Source organism: Cyprinus carpio, chromosome B11 (genome assembly GCF_018340385.1).
Source record: "Cyprinus carpio isolate SPL01 chromosome B11, ASM1834038v1, whole genome shotgun sequence".
Classification (NCBI taxonomy): domain Eukaryota; kingdom Metazoa; phylum Chordata; class Actinopteri; order Cypriniformes; family Cyprinidae; genus Cyprinus; species Cyprinus carpio.
In genome coordinates this window covers 8,971,458-8,986,334 of record NC_056607.1, presented here as the reverse complement: position 1 = coordinate 8,986,334, position 14,877 = coordinate 8,971,458, and the positions used below count along the sequence as shown (strand labels likewise).

The 14,877-nt window shown below is 35.3% G+C and overlaps 1 protein-coding gene and 1 long non-coding RNA gene across 2 annotated transcripts in view; one reads left to right on the top strand and one right to left on the bottom strand.

Moving 5' to 3' along the window:
- The window catches only part of LOC122138881, a 125,736-nt gene that overhangs the window by 26,833 nt on the left and 84,026 nt on the right, over positions 1-14,877 (bottom strand). The gene's annotated exons all lie outside the window — the stretch shown is intronic.
- Positions 1,758-14,877, top strand: part of LOC109079852 (cyclin-dependent kinase 18-like) — a 96,912-nt gene continuing 83,792 nt past the window's right edge. The window contains exon 1 of the mRNA XM_042733766.1: positions 1,758-2,206. The gene's annotated coding sequence lies outside the window, so the exon portion shown is untranslated. The remainder of the gene's footprint in view (positions 2,207-14,877) is intronic.

The following is a 14,877-nucleotide window of genomic DNA, read 5'->3' as shown; positions in this document are numbered from 1 at the left end:
GAAGACAACCTTATTTGACTTGGGTTGTGGGTGTACAAGAATATACAGCCATTGTCATGATACCATATCCATATATTAGAGTTATTAAAGGTGAAACGTAATTTCTGAGCCTGGTTTCACAAACACTTACCCCATCTTCCATTGCAAACCAAACATATAGCCCTGCCAATTGTATCTTTACAGAAACTGGGATTGGATAAAGTATTTTAACACTAAAAAATGGCATGTATCAGCTACAGTATAAAGAATGATCATATTTACAAAAGAATTCCGGTTTTATTTGAGCCCTGATTTTTTGAGTTGGCCGGTTTGTTAATTAACAAATGGAGGATGATAACTGGTACAGGTCATAATAAAGGTTTAATTATGAATCTTGACTGTAAAATTTTTTTTTATTGATAACAGAGATAAAGCTAGCTGGAAAAAATACTTACTGTATTATAGTATGAATATCTAAACATTCCTCAAGAAATCAAGAAACATTTACTTGAGAAGTAAAATGATTTAAGATATAAAGGCTTGTTTAAGATTTGCTTAGCACAGGAAAAATATCTGCCAGCGGGGTAAGAAAAATAAACTTAATTCAAAGTGAAAACAAGATTACTTTTCTTATCCCACTGGCATAGTATTTTTTTCAAGAAAAAACTCACTTAAAAATCGATGCTTCTTTTAGAAAATAAGACTAAATATATGTCATTTTGCTTTTCAAGTAAATGTCTTACACACACACACACACACACACATTCTGTCAATGGGTTAAGAAAAATAAACTTAATTCAAAGGGAAAACAAGTTTATTTTTTAAATTTTAATACTTTTTTCAGAAAACAACTGTTTATTATGTTTAGATATTTCTAAGCCAAAAATAGTCAGCATTTAAATAAAAAAATTTTTTGCAGTAAGCTCTTGTGAGAACAAACAAATTCTCCGCAGTCATGCAAAAATGATAAAATCCAGATAAAGCATCAATTACAAATCAAGACACTTTTCATTTTGTTGCATTTGTGCTAAAAGCTTACCGTTTTTGTCAATATGCGATGAAGAAAGAAAGATTATGAATCCAACAGAACCAGTCTATTTATTTCCAACCAAAATCAATGTTGATTAATCCAAGCTCCAAGACGACTTGGTAAACAGCTAAATAGTTAACCTATTCTATCATAGTTTCACATAAAATATCATACCTATAGGTACTGTTACAATAAAAGTCTCTAGTGTTTTTCAAAATATCACTTAAATGGCAAAATGTTCTGCAAGGTTTTTAGAGTTTCTGAAGAAAATGTTTGTGCAAAATCTACTGCTAGGTTGTTTTGGTCAGCTATCAGGTTATTTCCATTATCCAAGTCTTAAGATCTAGCTTAAGTTCCTCCTTCAGTGTAAGACTAGAGGATTTGATCACCTGCCAGGCAAAAAGTTTATAAACAGCGATGGAAACACCATAAAAACCATTAATAGTTGGAGTAATTATAGTATTTTGTCAAAACTGTGGTCAATATTTGTTAAAGAAGCAAGCAACTTCTGAGAAAACCATCATTTAATGATGAAATGAGCCACGATTCCATTCAGTCAGAGTGTTTTAATCAGTTTAGATGACAGTCGGGTGAAAGCAACGTGTCTGTGTGAAGCAAACATCCATTCATGTCATTTCATGGATCAAAACCGCCACACAGAAGGGCTCCATTAATCAGCATTAACTCACATCGAGAGGCTTTGACGTGACAGATCTCACTTGACGGGTCTCCTCTCACTTGTAATTCAACACGGCGACTTACGCTTGGACTGCAACCGAGCTTTTCGAAAAAAGAAAAAAGTCGAGTAAGAACCTCTGAGGATCTGGCCCTCAGACAGGATGTGACTAGCTTACAGCTCCAGCTTTTAGACCTCGAGATTTCTCCGAGGATTGACAAAACGCTCCCTGCCAGAAGAGCGTATGCATGCGGGGGTGGCAGGGGAGGCAGGGACGGGCTCAGACAGGGACATGCGGATGCTTGGTCTATGTGTCATCGCTTTTTTCACCGGGTGAGATGGAGAGAACGCCAGTGACACATGGGCGAGCTGCTTTATTAAAATTCTGCCCACGGTGTTGCCCCTGACACTGACTCAGAGCCACAGTCTACCCCCTCCACCTGCTCCCACAGAGGTCGATCTGCTAATGACGTGGCCACCGGCCCCAAATGTCACTGGATTTCAGCCGATAAGAAGACGAGGTGAGTTTTGTGGCTTTTGAATTGCTGGGCTTTTTGAGCCAATATGTGAATATGTAGGGAAAAAAGGGGTTAATAGTGAGTAATGTGTTTGTGGACTTGTGGGAATACAATCTGTGTTTCTTCGTAACTTGGTGCGTTGACTTGATTGAACATAATTACTTTCACGGAAGAACACCTGCACAATGGATATAATCCAAGAAATGTAATTTACAGTCTTAACATTCAACATGCAACTGTTTACTTCTCCATCAAAATATGTTCTCAGCATCTGACACTATTTTTCTTTTTAGCAACGTCACATTAAACTCTTAAAAGTAAAGGTTCCAAAAGGAGCTTTCCACTGTGATGCCACAGAAGAACAATTTTCGGTTCCCCAAAGAGCCTTCCAGTGAACAGTTCTTAAAAGAACCATTTTTTATTAAATTCTTTATTTAATCTCTGAAGAACCACTTTTTCACTGTTAAGAATATTTTGTGGAATGGAAAGATTCCATGAAAGTTAAAGGTTCTTCATGGAATCCTAGATTTAAGAGTATGTACTACTGGTTAATGCTAACCAGTAACCAAACAGCTATTTACTTATTCTTTCATGCTGTAGCTGTAGGTCAAGGTTTACCAAACTATTCTCCAAAAAGTGCTGTTAAAGCAGCCTTGCTGTGTAACACTAAAGTAATAAAGGTTCTGATATTACAATTTGAAAAGAGGTGTTACCTTTGTGATATGTTGCTCTCAAGAAGTGAATTTGACTTTCAGCCTCCATGTCCCAAGTACTCCTCAAAAGTGGGTTATCTTATAAAGTCTTAATCAATAAACTCCCAATTTGCTGCTTACTGATAGTAACTAGTTACTGTATGTTTAGGGTTAAGGGATGAAGAATATGGTCATGCACTAATATGAGCTTAATAAGAACTAAAACAGACAATATTCTAGTAATATGCATGCTAATAAGCAGCTAGTTAATATTGAGCGTTCCCTCATCTAAAGTGTTAGCAACATAACTACTACAACAACTACCTTAATATCAGTAAGCAGCAAATTAGGATTTTATTGAGGGAAAACTCAAAACATTTCTCATTTTCTGAGCTATCCATTCATTTTATAGCTCTGTACATCTAAAATGGTTTCTATTTTTATTCATCCAAAAGAATTTTACAAAAAGCATCTGATACAATGTTGATATTATAAGTAAATATATCTGAAAATACCATTGAATCTCAACAAAATGGCAATAAAATGGTCCTCTGGTTGGACACTTTTTCACATACTGAATCCGGCCAAAATGAAAATTCTTCATATTGTGGAAATAATGTCAACAAACTGCACCATTAATGCATCCCGGTGCTCTTAATTCTCACACGTTAGTTAATAATCCTTGGCAGATTCCAAGAATTAAGTGGTGGGGATTTTTTCAGATTACTTGTTTTAATGAAACCGCTTTTCTCAAATTAGTCGGGCACTCTATTGATGACAGTCAGAAGCCTGCATTTGTATTCCCATGCACAGATCAGAACAGAGAATACGCTGTGAAATTAAATAGCCTTTAGCGAGACGCTACACCCCTGAAATTATTCAAACAGGCAGTTGAGAATTGTTATGGGTATGGAAAAGTGGGGGTGGTACTATTAGATATCCAATCTTATAACCAACTGTGCGGAAAGCTGGAAACACTCTTCATTAAAAGACTATTGTCGGAGGATTGTTTGCGATGCACTGACCTCTATGTCTCCCGGAATCAAAGGACTTTTGTCTGATTTCAAACCGCAATTTCCTGCCTCTGCCCTCAAAATGCGCAGGGCGCTCTGCATGATCAAAAACTTGTTGACAATTTTCATTGAGTTTTGATTTACAATGTCTACTGTCTCTTATTTCAGTTCTTGTTCTAGCTTTAGACACACAGAACACATAAAAGAGGCTCTTCAAATCTTTTATACATCACCTTGACACTCAAGATATGTCTGCGGGCAACACATTCTGCTTTACCGTGGTTTCTTGAGAAAGATGGTCTATTATATTCAGTATCATCAGAAAGGCACCACAGCATCTTTTTACTAAAAAAAAAATTCCAATATTTCTGTACACTGTAATACAGACAATATGACTGGCTTTTATAGGAGTGTGATGGTATATGGCCTTTTTCAGCAGATGATATTTGAATTGCTCCATAAGCAAAGGCTCGTGACACTGGTCTGCCATCTAGTGGAGGAGTGTGACATCAGCTCACACTGAGCAACAGCATTTCTGGCACTTCAGATGCCACAGATTCTACAGCTGCTATATTATATTTAGGGTTTCTGTAGCTTTGGAAAGAAAGAAAAATAGAAAGAATTTCTATAACATTGAAGAGCCGAAGAAACGAGAATGGTCTGGTCTGGCCGTAAAAACTGTCGTTCTTTTGCGGTCTGTGTGCTTTTTCCATTCTTTCGCTGGGGCCTTTCTTGCTGCTGGGGAAGCGCGTAGCCACGTGGTAGGGTCGTAAGTAGAAGGGTTTCTGTAGCTTTGGAAAGAAAGAAAAATAGAAAGAATTTCTATAACATTGCCACTCAGAAAAAAATCTGTCCAACTTTCTATCTATCTATCTTTCTTTCTTTCTTTCTTTCTTTCTTTCTTTCTTCTTTTCTTTCTTCAAACAAACAACTTAATTTCTGATCATAAACAAGTTATCTTTCTTGTCCTCTTCTTTCTTTCCCTTTCTTTCTTTCGTCTCTTTCTTCTTTCCTTTCTATTTTCTTTCCTTCTATCTATCTATCTATCTATCTATCTATCTATCTATCTATCTATCTATCTATCCACCTGACTATCTATCTGTCCATCATCCATCCAGCTGAATATGCATCCATTTTTCCATCTATCATCTACAGTATGTATCTATTCATCTGACTATCTATCCATGCATCCGACTATACATGTCTTCATCTATCCATCTGCTCAACTATCTATCTATCTATCCATCCACCCACCCATCTATAGTATCTATTAATTTATTACACTGTAAGTTAACAAAAGATAACTCTTGTATCTCTGTGGCCTCTTATTAAATCATATTTAATGAATTATGTTAATGATTAAACAGGAATCATCTAAATCACTAGAGGACGTGTTCGTCTAGAGGACATTATACCTGTCCTCTATCTGTGAAAACTTTGAAGGTCTTTTGTAAGTCGTCTTTTGTTGGTTCCAGTCTAACAGCTTGTTTTTCACTGTCACTCTCTTAAACCTGTTTCTCCTTCATATCATCCTCTGATTTTCCTAAACCCCCCATCACTCTCTCTCTCTCTCTCTCTCTCTCTGATTCTGATATCAATCTACCACTCTCAACCTCTGCCTCGTTTCTATCATTTGTTCATCTGTCCTCTCATCCTCTCTCTCTTTCGCTCTCTGAGGTCAGACATCTTGCTAGCGGGCTGGAAGCGAGAGCTGTTGATTGGGTTTAAGATGTGGAGGAGAGAGGGTTCAGGAGAGAGATGAGACAGAGAGAGAAAGCCGGAGAACTCAAAGCCTGCCGATGCATGAAGGGGGTGCAGACATGTATTTAGAGGACAGATAAAGAGAAATAGAGCAACACTCCCCGAGAAACATGTTATTGCTCAGACTTCGCTTTTTCAGCGCTCAGGAGACCTGAAGGCTTCTGCTTTTGTTTTGATGTTAAAATAGCAGTGCAGAAATGACACGCTTCATCCTTTAAGTCAAGTCTGCTTCGTATGTTTCTCCTAAAATTCTGGAGAAAATTATGCAATAGTCAACGTACAATAAAAACAGAGTGTGGCTGCACAATATGTTGAAAAAAAAAACAATTCTGATAAAAACGTGTGATTTTATTAATGTGACTATAAAGGAATAAAAAATAATACTAAAAAAAATACAAAAAATATATTACTATTGTAAATTTTACTGTGTTATAAAACTAGCAATTAAAAAATAATAATAATTTATATAGTATTGCAAATATTTCAATACTAATATTTATGGTTGTCTTAATTTCTTAATTTTCAAACATTAAACCATCAATCTTTTATTTTGACAGAAAAACTGCTGCATGGCAGCTGAGAGCATTTGCTCTTTGGAAAACCTGATGAGAAACTTTGATACCTTGGCAAATCTGAGCACAGTTTGAGGCACTGCTGAGATCTATTCTATAATGAAATGGATAAAGCTGAATAAACATCTCAATTTGCTCTCCATTTAATCTTATTGCTAGGGGAAACAATTATAATATGCAAAAAAAGACTGAAAAACATCCTGCAGAAAAAAAAACGATGGAAAACAAGGCTTGAGGAAACGAGACGTGATCTAGGACATTAAATGTCTTCGCTGAGGAACTGCACGGATTGGAAGCTTTAAAGAAACGCATGCATAAAACATCACAAATTTATTGCACAAGTGCGTTTAGTGCTCCAAGGCATTAAAGAACACATGTATTACAACCGAAGGTGTAAATACGTTACTTGAAACAAGAAGAAAGTGCAAAATGACAGCCGAAATGATGGAATGGGAGGATGAAGACAAACTAGCTGTAATGCAGTTTATTCCCAGTGAGAAATATCTACTCAGAATTGTTTTTAGTTCGCTGTACATCATTCACTCAGTGTAACCCCACATGCTTATGCAACAGATTCGATTTTGGGTTGTTAACGGAGCACCACCGGCCCTCCCCGCTCCACATCTGTCCTGTTCTGTGATGAGATTCAGAACACAAGTCGGAAAAAAACTTTCGACAGAGGGAAATAAACGTCTCGGCATCTCCTGAGGCCTTGCTTTATTTTCCCACAGATAAAAGCGCGGAAAAAAATGCAAACAAACGTTCCACTGAAAACAGCCATAATTATCTCGGTGTAAAGGCAATTCACACACTGCTGGGGAGGTGTCTGCGTAGACTATTTTGAGCTTCTATCAGCTTAATGAGAGGACTGCTGCCAACGCAGACAAACTAATGCTAAACACACTTCATTTAAACCCTAAAGATAACTCTGGAAGGACATGCTAGTTAAAAATAAGTGTCAGGTGAGCACAAATAGCAAAACAGCAGTTTAACCAATGTGTCACTTCTGCAGGTTACCACATATGCATGCTGGTTATGTACAGTAGTTCCTCTGCCACTTATGTGAAATATGTCACCCTACAAATCAGTGGTGAGACACCAAATTTAAGAGTTTACCAACTGGTTTCACTTCTAGCATCCCAAAATGGACATTTTTAAACTCTAAATGGAGTAAACAGCATTATTTAGATTGACATAAATGAAAATCAGGCTGTGCACTGCAAAAAAAAAAAAAAAAAAAAAAAAAAAAAAAACAACAACAACTATTTAATACAAGTATTTTTGACTTATTTTGCAGGCAGAGTATCTAAGAATGTACAATTTTGCCATTATTTAGTCACTTTCAAGTTGTTCCAAACCTTTATGAGTTTCTATCTTCTGCTGAACACAAAAGAAGATATTTGGAAGCATGTATGTAACCAAACAGTTGTTGGTCCCTATTGACTTTGATGGGACTTTTTTCCCATACTAATTTTTGGGTGAAAATTCCCTTTAAAACAAGAGAACTTAAGGGGTAGTTCACTGACAAATTTAAGTCTTTGTTAACAAACATTTGATGGTACTGTAGCCTTCCATAGTACTATGGAATCAATGGCTACCGTCAACTGTTTGGTTACTAACATTCTTCAAAATATATATACGCATCTTTAATACAAACATATTTTTGGTATAAACTGAACACGTCCTGAAAAGTGAAGCCAAAACATTTCCATCACCCCCTGGTGCCTGGCTGCAGTAAACCCCACCATCTCCATGTAAACAAATGGGACGTGAGCCAAATTTAAAAATCAATTATGCTTCAAATAAAATTTTTGCCAAAGATGATTTCTGTCATTTTAAGTACAGTAACTCTTATCACATGTATGTAAAACATATCATAAATAGACAGCAGATGTTGTCAGGTAAACTATAGCCTTAAAGCAGTTTCACACTGAGCGCGATGTGAAAAAGCGAGCCGAATCACCAAAGATCGGTGGTTTCACACAGAGCGTGAAACAATTGATCACCTTCTGCTAATTCACGCCTGCATGCTAGGTGGCGCCAGCCAACAATGCCTTTTTCCTCAGATATGTATCCCATATATGAACTTAACCAAAGAATAAAATACCCAAGATATACCCAAGAATACCCAAGACGTGTCACTCATACAGTTTTGAATGGGGAAAAATGCAACGCTCAATATGCTATCGAACGAAGCCCTGCCTTCTGAGTAAAAGAACCAATCGCTAATCTCTAAAGCAAGCGCATCACTGCAACTGCCGTTAGAAACATTCTGGTTGCTATAGAAACAGTCACCATTCTGAGACTGCTCATGCACACTGGCTGATCTAGCCGGAAAAATACGCTATTTTTAATGCTATTAGAGCATAAAAAACAATATTTATAAGGCAGTTGTTGTCAGATTTCATTGGTGATTTTAAATATGTAATTTAATTGTAAGCTTTGTTTTGGAGAATTTGACATTTCTCCATTCAAAGAGATAGGAGCTTCACTTGCATGCCTGAGAGGTGTTTCAAAGATGGCCGCTGAGTGAAATGACTTGTCTTAAAGAGACTTTGACTTAACATTGTTCACTGCTCAATGTACAGCATTAAATTAAGATAAATAAAATTTGGTTCTATGCCAGAAACACAAACTATTTATAATGCTTACAAGCAAAAATCTTAAAATACAAACAGAAGTTCAATTAGCATTAAGCCACATTTGAAAATGTATGCAATTATTATTGTTGTTGCTTAAAACCCATTTTAAACTATCATCGAGTGCTTGTAATAACTTCCGATTGTGATCTATAATGGATTTTGATTCAATAATAGGCAGACAAGGACTCTTTGTGTGTTTATTGTCATAAACATCCTTTATCGTTATAAAAAATACCATGAGCTGCCTACAAAACACATACAGAAAATGTATCGTCAATCATATGTCTATTTGCTTCATGTGTAGAAATATGTTTCACATGATTTTTTTTAATACAGAAGATCTAGAGAGTGAACGCGCTCTGACTCACATAACATTTGTGCACGTGGAAGAAAACGGACACTCCAGATCACATAATCCAGTGAAGAATTAACTGAAATTATATTAAGAATGTGACAATAAATAAATTCTCTTTTTTTTGCACTGCGAATGATCGCGCCTGGTGTGAATAGCCCCATAGGGATCTGTTGTTTCAATTCAAAAGCGTCATCGCACCGAACATTCTGGTATACTGTATACTGAAAGGAAGGTCAGAGCTGGTAATTGGCAGTTCCAATCGGATTGGTAAGCATTACACATCTTCCGGGAGTCGGATGCAATGGTCCATCTAGAAACAAAATCAGGTTTACTAGATAAAGGCTTCAAACAATAAGCAATTATGAAGAGAACAGACTGGATTAGGCTAAGGTTTTCAAGTTAGTAGCATCAAATTTTACAATTATTATACACTTTAATACCTGTTTCTAATAAGCCACGTACAGTTCAGCCTTTTAGCAGTCATATATTTGTATATATATATATATATATATATATATATACATATATATATATATATATACATATACCTATATATATATATATATATATATATATATATATATATATATATATATATATATATATATATATATATATATATATAGATAGATAGATAGATAGATAGATAGATAGATAGATATACTGTACATTCAGATCCAGGTAATTCAATATAATTGATTGTAAAAAAAAAAACTCTACATAGTAGTCAACCAACTACACATTATTTGCTCCTAAATGACATGTAACAACTAAGCTAACATTGTTTGATTGCTTTAAATGTCAATCAGATTTTTTTTTACTTTTTAAGTGGGTGGTTCTTGGCTAGAAGAAGTTGCAAAATGGATCAGATTTTCAGACTTATCATTTTGTCTCATGACCTTGCTTTCATTCTCCCAAAATTAAACGCGGTGTCTTCTGACTAAGGTCTTTAGTCTTCTTCAGCCTTCTTTATAAGGTTGTATAATCATTATGACATATGAATCAGAGCTATTAGAAATGCTAGTTGACTGCTAATGTTGTCGGCTGTTACTCATCATATGTTTAACATATGAGAAAAGATGGAAGAAATCCTTGGCAGAGAACTGTAAAATATTAAGCCCGGTTTTATTGTCTCAAGATGAGCCTCTTTGAATGAAGATCCAGTCTTAATGAAATAGTGGCCGTCTGTCTTCACAGGGACGCATTTGCCTTTCATCTCTTTTGTTCTTTGACTTAAGAAATATCAGTTCGAAGCTCCTTTAAGTGTGGAACTTGCATAATTCAAAGGCCAACTAATGCTTTTGTTGAGAGAGGCTAGTGCCTTTCATCCCTCAGCGTCTCCGAGCTGCTGTGGTGAAACCTGGAGCCGGCGCTGCTGAGCCGCAGCAGCACAGCTGAAGGGAGTTCTGCTCTTCTGCTCTCGCTTTCACATGAGATGAGAGAGGCTCTTCTGAGAGGAGAAAGCAAGTGAAAGCGAGAACAATAGTTGTGTTGCATTTGAGTGGAGTTAGCAAGTGTTGAGCCTTCAAGTAAAACTGCCTTTTAAATTATGCTGAAATAAATTAGAAACGGGATCAATATCACCGTAAAGTGCCTTTCAAACCTCACAATACCTCACACTAAATTTTGGTTTTAATTTCCCATTCGCTTGTGATATCATAAATAGTAGACACTCAAGTATTATAGAAACATATTAGCTGAGCTCCCACACATTTTCTTTTAGATAATTATAACCCATTGTTTGAAGCATAAACCATAAGATATGTCCACCCTGTCATGGGCATACACTGTGTTTTATTGTTATACGTTTTCATTGCAAAATTAAGATGCAAATTATATTTTCTGAAAGGTATGATGACTCTTTCCTAAACAGGGTTATTTGCAAGCATTCAAAATAAAAATAAAAAAAATAATTCACCCAAAACCTAGCTATTGAACAAAACTCATACAATTCACACATGTATTTTTTCTTATTTGGAGAAAACTGTGATATTTGGATGCAGTTTTTTTGTTTGCATGTTATTTATCCCACACCTAGCTATTGAACACACTGAATTATATAGATATGACTGAATTATTACTTAAAATATTATTGTAAAATATCAAGATGACAGGGTGGACCAGCACATGACGGGGTGACATATAATGCAGAACACCACTGAAGAGACAAAACAAATCTGTTGTCACGAAAGAGGATGGACTTTTTTTAAAGGTGCGGATTCCCCAATATGACAGGGACATGGACAAACTCATCTTTTTTATTAAATAAAAATATATATTTCTATTGGACTAAGAATCGTTTTTCTCTCCAAAAAAAAAAGAAAAACTTGAAAGTATTCCCAGAATGTTGAGGCCACCAGTCACACCTATTGTGAAGTATCTTTTGTTCCGGCCTGCGACAATATATCATCTTCACGCAGTGTAATGGAATGATGGCATCACGGTCTGATAATGGAGCTTTTATTGCCACTAAGGTCATCAGAAAACTAGCAATTGGCCCTGACTGAACGCAGTGTGCATGCGGCCTACTGACAAAGAGCGTCACTAATCAGAATTAAGCCTCACCGAGATCTGAATGAGATTAACTGAGAGGAATCTCAAGAACACAGTTTGTTCCTTTGTCTTCTGCTCACCTCACGGTTGGGTTCAGATGGAATTTCCACCAGGAGTTTAATCACTCTTATTTTCTGACCTTGCGGAGTGATTATATTTCTTGTACCACAGAGTGCAGACAATTCACCCATTCCTTTTAATCAACAAGTAAATAAACAAGCTTATTGTATTTAGTGATTGTTTACAGCACTTCTCTGATAAATGATTATTATAAGTCTTAGGATTATTAGAGTATTATTAAAGTTAATTAAACAGATTTTAAACTTGGTCAACATAAGACATTCATGGCACATTTTAGTTCTGTACTGTGACATATTTCTGAGTGAACGTCTAAATGGCTTTTGGGCTGAGAAAGTTATTACATTTTGATGAAAGAAAAGTTTTTCTTTGGAATGGAGTGAACTGGATTTGTTCACGGCAACGTTTTAAGACAGTAAAATATGGTAAATTTTTATGATGATAATGATAATGATGAAGAAAAAGTAAAGAAGAAGAAATACATTATATCAGAAAAAGATGAAGAAATTGAATAATAGAAAGAAAGAGAGAAAGAAAAAGAAGTTGCATGATATCAGAAAAAGATGAATTTGTATGATAGAAGAAAAAAAGAAATTGCATGATATCATATAAAGATGAAGATTTTTTTAATGATGGAAGAAATTACATGATAGAAGAACCAAAAAAAGAACTTTTAAGATAACAAGAGAAAGAATACATTGATGATGAAGAATTTTTATGATAGAAGAAGAACAACAACAACAATAACAAAGAAGAGAAGGAATTGTTTGATATCAAGAAGAAGAAGAATCAGTAAATATTTCTCAGGAAAAAAATGTAAAATAATAATAATAATAATAATTAATTAATTAATCAGATGACAGAAGGCATGTAGATTGTGTACAACAGGTTTTTCAGAAAACTGTTGATCACGCATTTAGAGGCATTAGAAAAGTGTGTATCTAGGCTTTAAAGGGTTAAAAAAGCAAAGATCTCAACAGAAGCTCCAAAGTTCTGAAGAGCAGCAGCAGACTTCCCATCAGGCACTTCTACACACCGTCACAAAGGAACCACACTCCCAAATGAGAAGAGGATACAGCTAAATCGATCGAGAGCCACTGAAACGAGTTCTCTCACAGGGGAAACCTTGATGAAGAGTCTTGTTATCCAGTCAAAGTGCTGACTCCATGCTTTCCCCACACAGACTCCATCAGACATGTCCTCTCTCCCAGGGTGTCTCCTCTCACCGCATAAATCAAAGCTGCTCTTTAAAAAAGCTGCAGATTGTTTTTGTGCAAACACGGCGGGTCCTACAGCTTGCCACCACATCACACTCCTGTTTGTTCATTAAATATTAACCCCGGCCGTTTGGTGCCCGCTCCCCCTGAAATAGATTTTCATTTTCTGGAGCGTTCGTTTGTCCCCGCTCGTATCCGAGTTCACTGTGAAGGGCATCACTGATCTAATCAGATCTCAGCGTGTTGCCTGCGGGAGAGAACCCTGTCCCTCTGCTGCTCAATCTCTTTCTTTCTCGTTCCCGACAAGGTCACTCGGCTGTTTCGGTCTCTTTGTCAGCAGAGTTTTCCAGGTTGGTCGACTGAGTGACTCAGGAGAAAAGGCTTGATGTTATTAACACAGCTCACTTAAAAATACTCTGTTCTGTCAGATTTAAATTCATATGTTGATTATTGTCAGTCTAGTGCTGCCAAGTACAACTATATACAGTATCAGCATTTTCCAGCATGCAAAGCAGAAATCTAGAAATTCAGCTAATTTCATGTTTGACATCAAGTGACATCAAAAAAATGTGACTTTTATTTGTCAATTTTTTTTATAAGCACAAGCCAAAGTTTGGAATAATTCTTTTTTTTTTAATGTTTTTGAAAGAAGTCTTTTATGTTCAGTTAAGTTAACCAGTTAGCAATCCAACATTCCGCCTATGGTACATTTTGTGCTTAGTCAGCATTTGACAAAAAAAAATCAGCATTTGATAAAAAGTACAATAAAAACAGCAATATTGTAAAATATTATTACGATTTAAAATAGCTGTTTTCTTTTTGAATATGTTTAAGAATGTAATTTATTTCTGTGATGCAAAGCTGAATTTTCAGCATCATAACACCAGTCTTCAGTGTCACATGATCCTTCAGAAATCATTCTAATATGATTATTTGATGTTCAAGAAACATTTTTTTTATCCAAACCCTGATACACTACCATTCAAATATTTATTCATTATAAGAGGAATTATATTGATCAAAAGTGACAGTAAAACATTTATAGCACAAACGATAGAGGATTTCTATTTGAAATAAATGCTGTTCTTTGTAGTCAAAGAATGGCTCAAAAAAAAAGAGTATCATTATTAAGCAGCAAAAAATGTTTTTAAAATTGATAATAAGAACCATCTAATGCTGTAAAATATATATTAAGAGTCAGTTGGTACTACTTTAATATTGAAGGTTAAAAGTGACTGATTTGTAGTACAACTGCTAAAATTACACAATGAAGTTTTTAAAATAATAAAGTTACAATTAAATATATTTCTACTTCGTTTTTTTTTTTTTTTTTTTTTTTTTTTTGGTTTTATGGTGGCTGTCTTAAAAGCCTGATGGATTTATTCAAACATAAAATAAAATGTGACATTGCTCTTTTGTTGATTTTGATTGCTTCCATTGTCCTCATTTGTAAGTCGCTTTGGATAAAAGTGTCTGCTAAATGACAATGTTTGTGTGTGTGTGTCTATGTATGTATGTATCGAAAAATATATTAAATACAGTAAATTGAGATTGTAATAACTTTTTACAATATAATTTTTTACTGCATTTTTGATCCAGTAAAAACATTTTTTATTTTTTTTTTATGTAATTATTCTAAACTTTTGACCAGTGGGGTCTGTGTAAAAAAAACAGTCAGTGAATGAATTATTAAACTTTAAATGAGCGGTAAAAATGCAAAACTCTAAATTTCAATAATTAAAAAAAAAAAAAGTTTCATTTTTTCCCATGTTGATTTCCATCTTGGTTACC